The sequence below is a fragment of the Argiope bruennichi genome, chromosome X2 (genome assembly GCF_947563725.1).
Source record: "Argiope bruennichi chromosome X2, qqArgBrue1.1, whole genome shotgun sequence".
Lineage (NCBI taxonomy): Eukaryota > Metazoa > Arthropoda > Arachnida > Araneae > Araneidae > Argiope > Argiope bruennichi.
This window is the reverse complement of record NC_079163.1, coordinates 118,444,521-118,462,999: the sequence shown is the minus strand read 5'-3', so window position 1 is coordinate 118,462,999 and position 18,479 is coordinate 118,444,521. Positions and strand designations below refer to the sequence as shown.

Here is an 18,479-nt window from a genome sequence, read left to right as displayed (position 1 = left end):
CAACATTGCCAGCTTTTTTGTTGTTCTTATCTTTTAAAAAGCGCCCTTCAAATTTAATTTGAGTTTGAACAATTAGTTCTTTATTTAAAAAAAATACCACATATGATATTACTTATGAAATTCGTTGCAATTAAAGCTGAGTCTGACTATTTTATTATTATTCCATAGTATTGCTTTTCTTCAACATTGATCTCATAGCTGAAAACAGAGATTCACAAATATTCTTAATGAAAAGCTTTATTTTTGGCGGAATTCATTGAAATAAATAATTGTATGAATTCCGCCATTTGCTATAAACTTGGAACCTTTGGTGAAAAAATGAATTCTCTGGGAGATACAAGAATTTTGGCGATATCTGTATTAGGAACAGAAATTTGAGAGTTTCTTCTAGAATATTCCATTCCCTTTTAGGAAACTATGTAAGGCAAAGGGTTCCCACGAGAAGTGAATTCTCTCTTTGGAGTACTGATAGCAAATCCAGCTCTCTAGTTATTTTGCGCTGTTGTGCTATGCTGTTATTTATTTAGCAATTTGCTGTTGCAAATGTCAAAGTCTACAAATGCTGTTCTTTGTGTACAGCTTGACTGTGTATTTGTCAACTGTTCACTGTGTTTTCTAGAATATTCGTAAAATAAAGCATCATCTTCCATTATCCAGAGTCTTGAACTTTTTCACTGTACACTCACCAGACTATTTCCATAATAATACGCTACCTTGAAATTTCCTTTCTTTTTAATATAGTGTAGAAATTATATATTATCCTCTTTAAAATGTCGGAATTAAATGAAATTCATTCCCTTTAATTAAATTCACTATTTACGCTCTCTGATTTTCTTTAGGCAACTCACAGTAAATATAGTTCAATCTAATTAAATACTGTTTTACACTGCACGGTTTTTTATTATGCATGATATTTATTAAATATCGATTCCTTTAAAATACTATACTAAATCGAATGAATTCAAATACGCCACAGTTACATGACGTCATGATGTTGTCATAAATTGTTCTATAACACTTCATTTTCTTTCTATTGCAAAACATTCAATAGATTTCAAACTGAATCAGCAAGGCATAAATAATGTATATCCAGCTGCATGAACTTTGACTCTCCACTTTTAATTATTCGAAAATTATCAGTTTTTTTTTTCAAAATTCTCCAATATTAATGACGTGTAAATATACTTTCTACAATTTTTGATGATTACCTAGAAAGATTAAATAATAGGCATATAATTGCTTTTTGTAGTTATTAGTCAAGGATAATTAAACTGAAGGAATTTAATATTACGAAATAATGAGGATATTCTTTAGTGGAATTCTCCATCTAACATTTTTTTTCTTCTGAAGATTTCTAAAATACTTGAAGCCTATGTACAGACTTAAGACGAGGTACTTCGTCTCTTCAAAATGCGCAAAAAATTTTAGATAGAATTTGACTTAGCTGAAGTAAGTTGAACTTATTATTAAATATTTGCAGAGTCGTTTCACTTTTTTTCCTCTTTAGTGTATCAATTAAGTTGAGCAAGTTTAATTTCTGTTTTCCCTTTCTAAAGATTGCTTCTAATCCGTGTATCGCAAATAATTTGTTACATATATCTTACGATATTTTATCGATTAATAAATGGAAAAATGTGAAATTAAAACTATGAAATAAGGAAGTTGAACTTATTAGTAAATATTTGTAAAGTTGTTTCACTCCCCCCCCCTTTTTAGGGTATAAATTAAATTGAGCAAGTAAAATTACTATTCTCCCTTTCTAGAGTTTGATTCTAATCCGTGCGTCGCAAACAATTTGTTACATATTACTTACGATATTTAATCGATTAATAAACGAGAAAATGGGAAAATGAAATTAAGAAATAATAAATTTGTTAGACTCTTAGCGAAAGTAATAAACCAAATTCTCAATAAACCAATCAACCTAATTCTGAACAGAATTTAAACCTGAAACGTAGACAAATGGACTTAAGAACCTCGTACAAAAAAGTTTAGAGTAAGTAGAAGAAATGGAGTCAGCTTATGTGACATCACAGTCACATGGCACATATGACTGCGCAAGTCATCTTAACATAACTAACTGCTCGATGTGTTAACCTCGGCTGTGGCATCTTGGACGTATGTACAAAGGATTTCAAAAGCAAATTGATGTAATATTTCTGACTAGTGAGCAGGAATCGACTCCATTGAAAACATAAGTCATTACATACTTTAAATCATCTAAAGCCTAAAATGTAATTGCATGAATCTTAGCATTTAAGTATAATTATGATAATAGAGTCAATTAGATCATCCTTTCAGACTAGAAAATTCTATAAATATTTTCAAAACCACGTTTTTGTTATATTTCCCAGTAAATTCCTGTGTTTTCTATTTTATAATTTATATTTCACTTTGGCATATACTATATATTTGTTATTGACAATAACTCGAAATAAACATCATATTTAATAGAATCGCAATCGAAGATGCTGCTGCTTATGAAGAACTAATGACAAAAGCAGTAACTAAACATGAGACATACTGAAAGAATAATGATTCTAATCCATTTTGAATGATTTTCTTCGAAAAAAAAGCATAATACTGTGTTCTTAATTTTTATTATGAACTTATTATCTTATCTTGTAGTCAAGATTGCATTTTATTTAATGAACCAATCTAGTTTACATTATTAGACATTTCACGGTAGAAAACATAGCACTGAAATTTTAAACATTTTGATACAAAATTTATAATTATCTGGATACTTCATCCTCGTGTTACATTTCCAAATAATTGTAGATATATTTGCAGAGAATACGCACTTGTTTTATCATTTACTTAGAAGCATTGGCGTTATGTTGAGAAATTTCTGATGCTTTTCTGAATTCCATTAGATTTTGATTTATGTTACGCGAATGTTAGAATGCTTTCCCACTGAGATCCATTTTTCTACATGCATCTTCAACATCGGTGACTTCCAATGCAAAATTTTTGAGATATTCTCCATTCACTCGCAGTTTTGCGTGTTTTTGTCATGTTCGGACTCCATAAGAAATATGTAGCACCTTCTAAAAGTTAGAGAGGTATTTTATCAAGTACTATCAAGAAAGGTATCTTTTTCATACTCTTCTAGAAATATTTTTGTGTCGATAAGGGAAAGAAACTTCTAGTACAACATAAAAAGCTCCATTGGGAATGCCATCGATATTTGAAAGCTCAAAGATATGAAGTTTTTGAGCTTCATATTAAAGTATTCTTATACCATTAAAGCTTTTGTTGATATCTAATTAAGAAAAATAGTTATAAAATTAGACAATGATAATATGGAACTTGTTGAAGGCTTCATTCTTTTTTACTTTTCTGAAAACTATGAAACCTTTTAAAATTTATATGTGTATTTTTTGGAAACACAATTACTTATAGTTTTAAAGTCATATCCGATATAAAAACTCGAATATCCTTTTTTGAAAAGTTGCATATGCAAAATTAATTTTTGTTAAACTACAGCACATTTTGTCCGAATCTAATAGGGTTTTGTCCATTGAAAGAAAAAAAAGAAAGTATCTTTACTAAAAAGATCATTTAGGAAATTAAAATATTTCTTTCAGGATTAACTTCATTCCAAATAAAATTTTATAATCTCCTATTAAATATATAACTTAAATGTAATAAAACAAAAGCAACTCTTAAAATATTTAATAAAAAATTATATATTTAATTATTTTATGACTTACTGAGAATTTTTTTATAATACATTCTTTAATAACTATGAAATACGAAGTTAAATTTGAAAATCTTCCAAAAATTTTAATTGAAAATTAAGAAAAATGAATCTAACTAATTAGTTGTAACGTGCAACAGCTTATCGAATTATATATAAGCTAGGTGTATAATAAATCTGACTCGAGGTTGAAATATATTTGAGCTGACGGATTGAAATTTGGGAAGCAGGATGGTTTTTCATGTGCCGCCCATGTCTGATGAGAAAAATTTTAAATAACCATTAGGTCCATCCCTAACAAATCACTCATATTGCATCGAATACAAGTCGTATACTAAACTTTGTAAAAGTGTGATAACTACCTGAAATATTGGGACCTTTTTTGAGAATTCCTGTCATTCATCTGTTACAAACTTCATCGTAATAATTGTTTGTATGATATCGTTCTTAAGAAAAATATCTCTATTGCAGGAGTATAAACTATCCAAAATGAAGCTATATATTAATGAATTTCATTATAACAGGCTATGTAGCATATCTTTAGTATAAAGAGATTTCTCCTTAGAAGTATAAACAATCCATAAAGTAGCTGTTGCCTAAAATTGCCAATACAGATGAAGATATAAATTTACAATTAAATAAGGAACTGATGTTACTAATCATGAACTTTTCAGTGATAAATTCAAAATATTTCTTGATCTTAAGAAATTTAATTTATGGAAAGATTAATTTTTAACTTACAGTTATTAATATTTCCTTCAATTTTTGTACTGATTAATATTTAAAAAATTAATTAATATTAATATTTAAAAATTTAAGTTAAATTAGAGGTTCTGTCAAAATATTGTATTCAGAAATTGTAATGAATTCATAGTTTCAACAGCTTTATCTCAATTATTTCCAAATTAATTTCATATATTTATTTTGAAACATTTACGGCAATATATCTGATATGTTTCTCTTTATTTTTCTTTGATAAATATCAGATTTCAAAAAAGTTATTCTAGTATCATGCACTATTTGTATTTTACCAGCTTAAGGCAGTTCAAAACATTTTTTTTAAGTATTGAGATCATCTTTTGAACTCTTTAAAGTCTTCATAAAGGGCCCGTTTTGCAAATTTTAATGCATTAATAATATTTTACACTCATGTTAAGTTATTACACTCTTTAAGACTCAAATCATTAATGATAGTATTTATGTAGGGAATGAATATTCTCATTCTTTTGCCGAACATTTAGCTTTTTATTATGAATACTTTAAATGCCGAAATATGTAAATTTCTACATTTCAGAAGTCTTCCACCTTGTAATTTTTTTCAGAAATCAGTTTCTAATGAAATTTAATATTTGAATGATGCATTTTTATGAAGTTACAATTTTAAAAAACATTTGATAAAAGGATTTCTAATGATTCAGAAAAAACTAAAGTTTTTTTTAGCAGTTTTGGCTCAATAGTTAATTTTTTATCTCATTTCTTGGAAAAATAATTAAAGATCACTACGAAAGGCTTTAAACTAAATTGTATTTCACATTATAGTTTTTTTATAATTTTATTTGCATAGAATTTCGATATTGTTCTACATATTTGCGTTATTCATTGAAGATAATTCTCTTTCAAAAATTATCCAGAGAAGGAAATGATGTCTATTATTTACATCAGATATTAATTTGAGCAAACCTTTTGGAGCAATTAAAATGAAATCATAGAATATTGTGTTTTTAAATACCAGGAATTTCCTAGAAACTTTCATTTTTTTTACTTGTAGTGACATAATTCAAGAACGAATTGAGAAGTATTTTTTTCCTATAAGTTATATTTAATCTTTAAAAAAGATAAAAAAATTACTACAGAAATTTTTGTTTTTGAAAGAAAATCATCTAATATTATATTAGTTATTATTCTCTTTTTAATAACTCTTTCTAAAATAAAGAATAATTAAAAGTATTAAATTTACTAACTTGAAAGAAAAATTTGTCTTTGAATCCTGCACCACGAATCATAAATTATGTAGAACTTACACCATTATAAAAAACTATTTTAATATTTAATATTTAGTTATACCCGTTTCAGAAAATCATGATCTATAAACCAAATCCCGATCAATATCCATAAAAAATAACTACACACATAAAAGTAATAAATTATAATGATAAAATTGATGCAACTAAGCTATGCCTTATAAAATTCTCGATGAAAATGTCTGTGTTCATTTTTTTTTCTGTTAGAAGAAGGAATGTTTGAAATAGGATAATTCTCTGATAAAAAATTTAACTGGATCCTGATTTAAATCGTCACCGGTTTTAAATTCGCTTCCGATTTTCTGAAAGATTTATTAAATCTGAACATAGATTGACTGGATTTCTTCTTGTTGTTTCCCTATCTCGTTCAATTTAAATGTTTTATTGCTTGTTCCATAATCTCGAACAAACATTCATTTTAATAGACGTTGATTTCATTTATATTTTACTGCACGTCTCAAGAAACAAATGCGTCGACAGTTCCAATCAACATATTTGTTGTAATTTATTCTCAATATTAAATCTTGGATTTTTTATTATCAATAATATTGCGAGTTTTAAATTTCTCTTAATGTTAAAGTTGAAGAGAAACTGTTTTATGTCAAAATTTTCTTCAGAATAATGTCAGTTTTAGAACTCATGACAAGAAAAAATCATTTACTCGTAAATCGTAAGGTAAATATTTTCTTTAATAAAAAAATCAATAAAAAATTGATTAAATTTTGTGGTTTTGCCTAAATTAAAATTGGTAAATGACACTAACACCATCTTTATATTTCACGTATTCTGTATTCCATTTAAATATGCAGAATATTTATTTAGTTTACGAATAATTTATGAAAATAGGAAAAAATAGTAGATACACACGTTAACATTTTAAAGATTAAAATATATATAGTACATATAAGTAGTTATTTTATGAAAATTACTTGCAAGGTATAACAGAAAGATTTTCGAATCTTACCCACTACCATCTTTTAAACATAAAGCAGTGAAAAAAGTCTTTCAATTATTCTTCTAAGTGTGTGTTTATTGACTTTTATGAAGTATTTGTTTTGATAAATTTGGAAAAAAAAATACTTTTTTTTTCCTAAATTCTTGGTAAAAGCGACACAAAAGAAGAAAAAAAGCAAGCGCATATATTTACTTCATCTGTTTTTACAAATTCGCCAGCATTATTCTCGAATTTCTGTAGAGTATTTGTATTTATATTAGAGGTATTTTAAGTTTACAAAGTAATTGCTAGGCGATATCACAAATATATGTTATGAGGCAAAGAGTTGCAAATGAATAAGATGGATTGATAAAGAACAGATTTCTTAACAGAAAATTGCCGCTCATGTAGGCTGAAAGAAGTGATTTTGATTAATTATCTATTGCAGTTCAGATGACTGGAAACTCATGATGGGAAAGAAATGCTAATTGTGTCATATAGCAGCAAATCGTGTTTATGCTTCTCCAAATTCAGTTTTTACAAATACGCTTTTTCAAAGATTTTAATTTCATTTGACCTTTCCATGAATTGCATAGAGGGACGTTCTGAGAAAAGGCTTGAATTGCCTTCCATTTTTCATACCATTTTGGCTAGTTGTAACAAATGATACGCTTTTCCAAATATTTTCTTTTTTGGACATGATGTAAAAATAGGTGATGTTGCAGCTTTTGTAAAAATGAAGCAATATAATAGCACCCATATCATAAAATACAAATTGATTTTTATATTGCTCATAAGTCATCAATAAGCATGAAAGGGAATTTGGCAATTTAGAAATTTTTTCTTCCAATATTTAGAAAACAAACAATATTTTTGAATAGTGTAATGAATATTTGAGTAGGTATATATTTAAAGTTTTTCACTTGAAAGATATAACTATTTTTCCTTGATAGTTTCCTTAAAATAAATATCCCTTTATTTACAATTTATTGTTTTATTTCGTAATTGTTGTATTTTGTTAAGTTCTAATTGACTGACTATGAATTTTATTGAAACTTTTTAGCACTGAAACTATTCGGAACAATATTTCTTTTCTTGAAATTATTACTGTATAGGGGATTTTTTTATTGCTTTCTAAACACAATTCTATTTCTAACTAACCAAAGCGCAAACACTCTTTCAAAAAACTCTATGCCTTTGCGAAAATGATTATTTAAAAAAGAAATAACACATTATATAAATTGCCCAATGACGGAAATTTATATCTCGTGATGCCTTTTAACCTATAAAAAGATTGTAGTTTTTTCAATCTATAAAGCATAATTTATTTTTGGACAGCATTTATTTTTTTAAACTACTACTTTATAGAAGATTATTTGTAACGCTTGAAAAATACAATCCACTTTCCTTCTAGCCAAGCTACAAACACTCCTCCACGGGTTTCGATGTCTTTAGTAAAAGGATTTTTTTAAAGAAAATAACTACATAATTTCCCAATGGGAAGAATTCGGGAAATAATTCCTTAATAGGGAAAAAATATCTTTCTCACTCAAACATCTTGCATCTTTCAAATATATAAAACACAATCTGATTTTTCAATAAATTTCTGATTTTTTGGATAACATTTATTTTTTAAGCTATTATTTTACAGAAAATTCTTAAACACAAACTGATCTCCCACCTCTCAAGCCACTAGATTCAATATCTATTGTAAAAAGATATATGCCCAATATGCAAATTTTCCAACGAAAAAAATATTTCTCGTAATACCTTTTTACCTTAAAAAGAATCATAGCTTTCGAATGCACCAAATACAATTTATTTTTGGACAAAATTTATTTTCTTGAAACGACTACTTTATAGAAGATTCTTTCTAACGCTCGAAAAACACAAACCGATCTCCCACTTATCAAGCTACGAACGTACCTCCACAAGATTCTATTAGGGACTATTTACTTTCTCCTGGAAGACTTTGTATATCTAGGGTTGTTGAAAAAAAGCCCTGCAAAACAACACTACTGTAGTTCTCAAAGGAATTCGAAACTCATCCTACTATTCCTGTTTACATGCGAGCCATAAAATTTCGCATCGCAAATCTTCCGTTACCTTAAATCAAGAAGACAGAGGAGAAAGAAAATATTTAACGATCGTTTGGAGACAAAGAGGTGCAATGCATCCAAACGCTATAAATCCATCTTCTGGATCCTAATGATTATCTAGCACGGCTAAACATATCGCAGGAAAGAAATTGAAGAAGGAAATAATATAAGCGTTTTCGACCTAATAAAAAGTTTTGCTTCAATACTTCGATTGGATTTTGGCTATATTTGGCTTTTAAACACTTTACTCTTATACGGGTTTTTTTTCTTTAACACAAAAAATATTAGGTAAATTTTTCATTTAAAAACTACTTTACTTCTTTTTCAATGTATAAATTTTATACTTACTTTTACAGGGAAATAAAAGTTTCGTTGAAGAAACCTATTTAATCAAGCACTTATTTGTCATAATTTACTATACGAGTAAATGAATGCTCCGAAAACCATTCTTTTCAGATAAATTATGAGTTTGTTCTTCAATATTTTTTTTTAATTTTTACTCAAATGTAACTTCTGGAAAGTTTTAATAATCAAGCTGAAATTCTTAATAAGATGAGAATGCTTAAATTTATAATATTCTTAAAGAAACGATGCGCCATACGAAGATTAATAACTGCATTTGAAAAATTAAGAAAATAATAATAAGTTTCTTTTAGTAACCATTAAAATTAATCTAGCAAGACGGAATATAAATATATATTTACATATAGTTTAACAATAAAAAATTTTAAATAAAATGTAGAACATGAATTAATGACACAAATTGTTGAAGGGTAATGATTAATCTTACAACAAGAAAAAATTGAGAGATAAATCATACAGTTATATATATATATATATATATATATATATATATATTGAAAATGTGGCTACCATGGCCGTTCAAGCCAGCAGCCAGTCGACGCATAGTGGTGTGAGAGTGCCAATGGTTTTCCGTGTATTGGGCTTATTATATTTCTCTTTACAAAAAATCTAACGGCGCATTTTACATTTTTATTCCTACAAAAGTAAGCACGCTTGTGCACATACTGAAGGACGGGGACTCACAGGTTCGCAATATTTTTGCAATTCAGTTCCTTGCTGAACAGTGGTTGATGGTTGCAATGACATGTGCATGGAACATTCTGCGGAGTCATGAAAACTCACTTTTGCCTAAGTAGGCAAGTTAACACCCAAAATTGTCGAATTTGGGCAGCAAAAAACCTTCAAAATATCCAGAACAATCCTTGAATCCTCAAAATGTAACAATATGGTCAATTTTTGTCACTGGAGTGTATTTTTTGAACAAATAACTGCAAATGAAATCCAAACTTGTTCCGTCATAGAAAAACTGCACTTTTATTTGCTGAGCGATTTTGCATTCCTACAACTTTAAAGGCGTGGATGCCTCCAATACAACATATTCATGAAGATGGTTCACGTCCCTGCAATGAGCATCATGCAAAACAATCGCTTAGACAGCATTCCTATAATGCACGAGTGATCACTCGTCGTTCTTCAAAAGCATGGTTTCCTCCTTCGCCAGATATCACCTACTCCGGCTTTTAGTCGCGTGGTTTCCTGAAGGGTAATATTTATTATCAAAAGTCAGCATCTGTGCAAGATCTGAGGAACAACATACGGCGTCATATTTTGGATATTCCGGTAAACTTACTCCAGTCAGTTGTTGAAAATATAGCTTTACGATTAGAACACATTGCTGAACGTGAAAGGGGATATATTGAGCAGTTTTAAGTACCTTTCAGATGACCCTATTTTTTAAAATGTTTTTTATCAATATTTTCTACATTAGGCCATGTTTTATTTCTGTTAATTATTTTTATGCTAACTGAGGTATTGCCGAATCTTATGATAATTCGTATTGACCATATATTCTTTTAGAAAAAACCATATATTCTTTTAGCAATAGAACTTACTAAATTTAGCCTTTTGATATATCTAATCCACTAAAATATATCTCAACCTAGTTTCCGTTTTGATATCTCTATTACTACCAGTAATAGGCAACAAGTTTTATGGTTTAAAGTTAATCTTACTCAGTTTTAGCTCCGTTAAATCAACACTTTCTAACTTTCTTCAACAATAAATCTACCATAATGAATTACTTCGATCAACGGGTAATTGAGTTCCCAAGCGGATTATCGGCTAAAGTTTGAGTTGAATTAAGTAATAAAAAATTATCACTCTTAAATGAAAAGATGTGTAAAATAAAATAACCTATGATTATTTTTTCTTTCCTTTTTCGTTTGGGGTTAATTTAATCTTACATCTCACTTTACATCTTAGTTATAAAAAAAAATCTTTTTTGCAAAATTTCAATTTTGAATAGCGTAAATGTTTGGTTTTCATTTCGTTTTATATAATAACTGGATTGTTGGGAAAATTTCAGTACTAAAAGTGTTTTGAAGCAATTTGCTGCCTTTCTTTAGAAGATAAGTTTTTTAATTTATTAAATCGATCTCTCTTTTATTAATAATTTGAAATTTCTTTTTAAATTACTGCAATCGTTCTAGGTGACGATGTTCAAAATTTTCACTATACTTACTTAATTATATGTATAACTTTTTAAAAATTTTAAGGTTATAACCTCATGATATATTAATAATTTGTTTTTATGGATTTTTTTTGTTTATTTTTTTATTAATACATGTTGATTTCCTTTCTGTGTGAAGATCTGTTCTTTTTTCTGAGACTACTAAACTCTAATCCTTAAAAAATCAAAAATACGTTCTCAAAAAAATAATGCATCAAGAGAAGCCTTGAAAAATTTATTTTAGGAAAAAGATGAAAGGATTTGTCGGAATTGTTTGTAACTATTAACCTGGCACCCTTTTTTCTTTTTTAAAAAAAGTCCTTTAAATATTACACAAAGCTCGTACATTGTTCATTCTCGATAAGATAAAATCTATAGGTTCCGAATCTGTTAATTAAATGACTCAAAGAGAGGAAAATTAATTGAATATTAAAAAACCCAAGCTCTATCCATTGTAATATTCAAGAAACCAGTTTTAGAGATAAGCAATCTTCTGTAGTATTTTACAGGAAAATGAAACTCTTACAGCAGGAAAGAAATTTTTTATGGAAGAAACTCGGTAAAAAACCCAAAGATAAGTAGAACAAGGCAAACTGGAATTATTTATAAGATAAAGCCAAAATGAAGCTTTGAAAAAAATTTTAATTCAAAAGAAAAATTTTGCTGCTTTGACAAATTTTGATCAATATAAAATAATCTAAAACTATCAATAATTTATTTTTTATGATAAGAAGAAGGATTTTAATTTTTCACTAACTCAAATAAAAATGAAGCTCAGAGAAGATAACTTAAAATGGGTGCGAGAATACATGATTCGGACAAGATGAACTATCATTAGAGATGAAAAAGAATTTCGCAGATGCTCCTGGTGACTTTCCCCATGATGAAGCTCAAGCGTCACATTTTGTAGATTTTAGGAAATCAGATTCAAAAATAGGCAGCATTTTGCGGTTTATTACAGGAAAATGAAGCTCTTATTGCCGGACAGAAATATTTTTTATAGAAGTGACTGGGTAGAAAATCAAAGATAAGCAGTACAAAGCAAACTACGAAATATTTATAAGAAAATGCTAACCCGAAACATGGAAAACTTAGTTTTAAATTCAAAATGAAATTCTGCTGTTGAAATAAATTTTGATAAATACAAAAACCCCAAGACTATCAATAATTTTTATGATTTGGAATGAAAAGGAGGATTTGAATTTTTGCTCAGGATTAACTCGGATGAAAAAAGAAGCTCAAAGCAGATTACTTAAAATGGGCGCGAGAATACATGATTCGGAAAGGATGAGCTATCATTAGGGATGGAAAAAATATCTCGGATGCTTCTGAGGACTTTCACCATCATTGGCACGACTTTTGAAAAAGAAATTCTTATTTTCTCTTTGTGTTAAAGAATATCTCTTCTTATTAGAAAATGCATTTCGTTTCAACAGTAGCAGATCCAGAATTTCTTAAAATGACTTCTTAGGTTTAAGAATTGTTCGAATTGTCCCCAGCGAAGATTCTTTTGACTCATTAGGGAATAACTGGATTGTAAAACAAGATAATCTTCTTTTCTATGCTTCAATTGTGTTCAAAAGTAAGGCACCAAACTTATTAAATGAGCTGAATATTTGGTAAGAAATTCTAGACAACTATGTTTGATGGGGAGTTTTTACAGAAATGTACGGCAGTTCCAATTGATACATAATTTGAAAAAATTAGTAATGGCAGTTTAATGCAAAAATGTTATTTGTTAAAAAAGATGCTACTGATATTAGATATGGATAGTTAATATCTGAAATGGGTGAGTTTTTCTTGCATTTTTCGTTATCTAAATTTCATTAAACAATTTATATTCTATTGTCTTTTTCTTGATAAAAATTTTTAAAATTTATTGCTGGATATAGGTATTTTTCATGTAGAAACAAGTTCCATTTAGTATTTCCTGTTAAGAATGTTAATATTCATTGTTCTTTGAAATATCTTCAAAGTAAATAATTTTGCAACTTAAGTTATGTGGAGAAATTTATATTAATATTAAATTTAATATATTTCCCTCATTAGATATTTTATAGTTTTTTAAAAGTAACAGTTATTAAATATAAATTGTTATCTATTTTATTTATAATAAATACGTAAATTGTTATAAGTCTAATGTATATGTAATAATTCCCTAAATTATCAGAACTGCAAATCTGCCTATTCTTGAAATTCTTTTTCTTACACATAAATATCTTAAAAATATATATCATAATATTTCAGCATAAAAATGAATCAGTGCAAAATGATTTTTAGACATGTCCGTTGGTATTTAATTTCAGATAATACACTATTCAACACTTCGCTCTATAAACATAAACAATTAGATTTTATATTCTTGTAAAAATACGAATATATAAACGGCGAGTGAATGGAAAAAAAATGTTTTTGTAACTTTTCCAAAAGTATTTGCATGAATTTTATCACTAAATTCTTCGATTTAATGAAAACAAACAAAGCTACACGCATTATTCATAACACGTCTTTCGAACCTTAATCATCGCGACCTGGCATTTTAAAATGCATTGCTTTGAGTTTTTCTTACCGATTAACAATATTTTTCTACGAATAGTCATACGTAAAGCCAAGCATTTTAAAACTTTCAGCAAATGCATTATCAACGACGTTGTTCGCGCACCAAATTTTTTCCAGAATATTTGAATATTTTATATTTGATGGAGCACTTTTTTTTAACTTTATCGATGATACTTTCCATCGTTTGCATATTTTCACGATGCTGAAAGAGAAAAAAAAATATTTTTTTTAACATTCTTTGAAGAAATTGATACCAGAATGACACGTAGATGATGGAAGACATTATATATCAAATTGAAGATTTTGGTTTTCAAATAAAATGCTTGAAGGGATCAAAATAACATACTTTAAAATAAGGCTTTGAAAAAAATACATATTTAATGAACAGTAGCGATGTTTTTCAATAATCGATGCAATGAGTGTGTCTATCCATACATAAATAAAGCAAGGATGTACAGTTTTCGCATCAGAAAAAGTGATGAATATCCTTCTATTTAAAGTTTGATAACTTTAATAGACAGAATTATTGAATTTTTAGCTTTCGTTAAAATATAATGCCACATTTTTATGTAATCTTTCTTCCAATTTTCATTATACCATATTGAAATTTACATATATTTTTTTTCCTTTCTTGCAATGAAATATTCTTTCTTGTCATGAAATATTCTATAGTTTAGTTCTAATATACAGTATCGTTTTCGTATCCAAATTAAAAACATTTCAATACTAACATTCATTGTTCTGAAAAAATTCAAAAGGCGAGAATTTCAACTGATAGATTACTGTGATCAAAAAGTATCAGGGAAACATGTTTAAAATTCATATAAAATTCTTTGTAGATCTAAAAGTTTTTAAGTGTAAGTATTGAAGGAAAATCTGTTCCAATTATCTTTAAAAATGGAAATTAGGAATAAGGGTATCGTCCAGACTCCAAATAAAAATTATTAACCTTAATCCCAGTGGTATGGAAACTAGGAAATAAATCTAGAAAATAATACACATTGCACACTTTTTTAATATACTAAAAAGTAGAAAATATTTTGAATTTAATCATCGTTTACTGTCTAATTTTTAATTTATAGTCGTTGTTATAAATATTATGGAATCTAGAAATCTAGAATTTCCAGGTGGTTCCATATGTATGGATTTAAAATTTAATTAAATATATCGTTAATTAATAATCATGTTCAGAAAATATTAAAATAATTTATTCACATTTAGTGCACACCAGAGTACCAAATTTAAAAACTAGTATATCAGAAAATCAGTGAAATTTCATCCTTAGAAAAATGAAACAAGTCGAATTAAATTATAGTTCATAAAACTAAGGCTATATAATAGAGTCTAATACACAATACAGAAGGCTAGACGCACAATAATAAAAAATTGTTCTTGTAATTTCAGAAAAAGTCGTCTTTAGAGTTTGCACTTTAAAATGGCGTGTAATATAATGCTGTTCTAGCGACAAAGCTGAGAAAATTGAGCAAAACTGGGAAATTTTGAAACATAATTATTTATCAAAATATTTTGAAAACTTTTAAAGGTTACTTAACAAAAATATATACATTTGAACTTGTTTGAAACACATATAATTGAGATTTATTCGGCACACAATCGATTTTCTTCCTCCTTTGTGACATATATATCATGGCTATTTGTTTGGAAGCTTCCGTTAAAGTAAACAAATAAGCATAGCACGAACTAATGTAATCTTCTTAAAAATGCTCGAAACTTAAATTCTAAATTAACAAATCATTCTTCGAACTTAAGTATGCAGACTCATACAAAAATTAACGCTATAAAAGCTGTAGAGAAAATTCTTGTAATCACATAATGAATTATTCATAAAATGTTTTTAAGGCGTAATGTCTCCTTTTATTCTTAAAGAGATTAAGAAAGACATCAGCGATGAAACTACTAAATCGACGCCTTCAACTAAAAAAGATTCGAGTTAATAAGAAAACTCTTCTTTTAGAATTTCAAGTCTCTTAAAAACTGTTTCCGAAAAGAATAATTCTATTCGCATTGCATATTTCGATCCTGCGGCTATTGAAGAAATAAAAACGTCGTTCTCTAGCACGCTATCACTCCATTAGAAACAGATGAAAGGCTTTACAACAAATATATTTGGTAGCTGCTTTCACAAATATTTGTATAATTAAGCCTATCTACAAAGATCTTATCATCCATCTCACGCAGCATCTTGTTGTTTAAAAATGTGATGCTGCTTTGAATTATACCATTTGTTGCTTTGTTATTAGATGCAGACGGTAATTGTAAGCACCTCGAGGGTAAAAACGTATCGTTCATTATCAAGTCTTCTATTTATCTGCGGAAAAAAAGAATTTATTCAAAGTTTTTAGTTTCATACTTTCGAATCAAATATCCTTCTAAAACCAGTAAAAAAATCCTTATTAATAAAATTATTGATAAATATATTTGCATAATACTGCTGACATAAGAATTTACTTTAAGGGAATTTTTGAAGCATAATTATGAGTTAGTGTTTTAAAAATGAAAGGAATAATTGATTTAAGTATTATTACCGGCTTTGATAGCGATAAATGATTAAATTCACAAGGAAAAATTTGATCTTTAATGTGGCGAAACTAAAGCTTTGAAACAGATGAAAAATTTACGAAAACGCGCTTATATTTCTTTTAAATAGTTACTATATGAGATTTTATTTCTGTGAAAAAAATTGTTCTAAAAAGACGTTCTTATATAACCTTTTGCCTAGAGTAGCATCATTTAAAAATGCAAAATATCTTATATAAATTTCAGATTATTATCATTTAAAAATACGAGTATCCAGAAATACTTTTATTTGAAAAGTACCAGCTATTGTGCAATTAAAAAATTATTCTGTTTAATAAAATTGATTCTATTGCAAACTATAAAACCGAAATATTTTAGATTACATTTTCTCTTATATATGTCTTTATCATATGTTTCTCTCTCATTTTTTTAAAATTAATGTTTTAATATAAACTCTGGTGCCTGTGGTTTCTGGCACATGAAATCAAGGGCATGAATCAAGGCTCCATGACAAAGGAGATGTTGATCATAACTATCTTGGTACAATTTGGTAAAATTCTGACTGAAATCATATACATGGATATAAGTTGTCTTTCTGGATTTTTTTAAGAAACACTGGTCCAAACGTGTGTGCCATTTGAAGGAAAGTCAAAAACATCTCAATACTGCAACAATACTGCAATACTACAAAAAATCAATCCAATACTGCAGCTAATGACTCATTATTAAATTGCATATTAGTCCACAGTTTTGTAGAGAATTGATATTCCGGTTTTGTAGAGAACATCTTCCAATAATCATGTTACTCAGTAATGCCATGCCGTAACCCATTGGAGTAAATATATGTTAAGTTCTGAATGTCTTTAAATAAAAACACATATTTAGATGTAATTATTTATATGTAAATATCTAAATAATTCAAAATTAGATTTTCAGTTGGATGCTATTAGTTGCAGAGAAAGGGAAAGGAAAAGAAGGAAAAATAAAAAAGGGTTACACTTTCAAATGTAATTTGTGTTTTCTAGTTATATTTTCTATCTATTCAGCGTTGTTCAGGATTAAAATCTTTTCATGTATAGTTTTAGCACAGAAACTACTTCTAAACAAAATATATAAATATGAAAAATCCTTTCATGCTCTAAAATCTCTGTCGTCTGTTTTTACAGAAAATTAGAATATCAGTTGAACCAGACAAATTTTAGAAACCACCGATAGCTAATTTTCTCAGTAAGTTATAGAGAAATGTATTAAAATCATTTTTTTTTATTTGTCCTGGAAATTTTTTTGACATAAAACCCGCCTTCGCTTGAAAGATTGACTCAAAATGAGTTTAAAGTACGATTCAATCACTACTTTCAGGTCAACCCAAGTATTGTCAAACGATATATTAAAATGAAAGAGAAATTTTTAAAAAATAGTGGTAGAATTATTTAAAGTGTAAAAAAAATGTTAATTTCTAATTAATCGAATATTTGATTAATTCCGTGCTCTGCAATCTTCCTCCTCATCTCTTATATAATAAGAGTGCAAAATTTGGTTGAATTCGGCTCTGTTGTTTAGAAGGAGAAATATATATACATACATATGAACATGTACAGCACCAATGACTTTCATTTATATTAAGTCTTGTCTTTTCTGCATTAACTAAGATTTTCGTATTGAAACAGAAATTATCTGCTTCGATTTTCCCCCAAACTCTTTTCTAATATCTGATAAGAAAGATATCATCAGATTATCTTATTTGAGAAAATCTCAAGAATAGAACATTTTTGAAAGTTGACCGATCGCGAAAGTTGGTTGAAAGAGCTTAGTTGGTCGCCTTGAAGATCATTGTGCTCCGCAAAAGATTGCGTGACTAAAAATACTAGTTTATTTTAACACAAGACTGCGAAATATATAATGTTACAAAATACTGTCTACCGATCTTTATTTAGAAAGCTGTCTTATACATTCAAGCTCCTTTCCTTATGCTCTACAATCTGAACAACTGAATTTCTTTTAAACGTTAGATCAAATAAGTGCAAAGTTAATTGAATATTTCCAGTGAATAATTATGTTTTCTTCTTGCATCTGATGTGCTGAAATACTTTGC

General features: G+C 27.9%; 1 protein-coding gene across 1 annotated transcript in view; it reads left to right on the top strand.

Annotated features, from left to right (window-relative positions):
- The window catches only part of LOC129961052 (uncharacterized), a 179,818-nt gene that overhangs the window by 59,381 nt on the left and 101,958 nt on the right, over positions 1–18,479 (top strand). The window lies entirely within an intron of this gene.